The sequence below is a fragment of the Pundamilia nyererei genome, unplaced genomic scaffold (genome assembly GCF_000239375.1).
Source record: "Pundamilia nyererei isolate P.nyererei 1_Seehausen unplaced genomic scaffold, PunNye1.0 scaffold00021, whole genome shotgun sequence".
NCBI lineage: Eukaryota > Metazoa > Chordata > Actinopteri > Cichliformes > Cichlidae > Pundamilia > Pundamilia nyererei.
Window position 1 is genome coordinate 3,232,302 of NW_005187422.1, and position 1,160 is coordinate 3,233,461.

Consider the following 1,160-nt stretch of genomic DNA (forward strand, 5'->3'; position numbering starts at 1 on the left):
TCGGTCTAGTTATGTACATACAACCACAGTCATGGGGAAGACTGACGCCTTGACCAAGTTGTCCAGAATACAATCGGTTATTTTACGGATCTTTGCTGAAAAGCATTGCTGTTCACAATGTGCTGTATCCAAGTACATTAATGGAAAGTTGTCTGGAAGCGAAACGTGTGATACAAAAACAAGACAGATGACCGGAGCCTTGAGAGCTCTGACAAGAAAAATATATTCAAAAAGTTGGGGGAGCATCACAAGGAGTGGACTGAGATCCACCGTACACGGACATCTTCAGGAAGCATTCGTAACATCAAGCTGCTCCTGAACCAGAGACTTTAAAGGTATCTTGCCTGTTGCTTAGTGGTCCAAAGTCCTTTTTTTCAGATGAAAGTAAATGCTGCATTTCATTTGGAAATCAACATCCTAGAGCAGGGGTTTCTAACTCCAGGCCTCGAGGGCCGGTGTCCTGCAGGTTTTAGATATCACCCTGGGTCAACACACCTGAATCACATGATTAGTTCATTACCAGGCCTCTGGAAAACTTCAGGACATGTAGAGGAGGTAATTTAGCCATTTAAATCAGCTGTCTTGGTTCAAGGACACATCTAAAACCTGCAGGACACCGGCCCTCGAGGCCTGGAGTTGGACACCCCTGTCCTAGAGTCTGGAGGACAGTGGAGGGGCACATAATTCAGAATGTCCCCTCTAGTTCTCATTGATATTCTTCACTGGTATCAAATCTACAAAACAACAGAACAGAACCAAAAAAGGCTTTTAACAACCTGAAATACCCACCATGTATATGATTTGAAATAAAATCAGAAGCCAACTAGTGTTATCTAATTAGGGATTGTCCTCTTCATTAACACACATTTGAATGAAGGGCACATATGCAATACAGTGACAGCCCATGTACATACAAAAGCTATGATGAATTTCTGTTTCTGTTTTCTTGTCTGTATTGTAATGGGGTTTTTTTTCAGATACTTGCTGATCTTTACATTCTCTTATTCATGGGTCAAATTACCAGAATTAGTCAGTTGTTGATGTAAAAAGTCTATAAAATATGGATATCAAATTCAATGTAGTTCCTTAAGTGATGGTGGATCTGCTTATTGCTATTAAACACACATTTTGGTCAGGCAGAGTAAGCAAACCTCTAATGA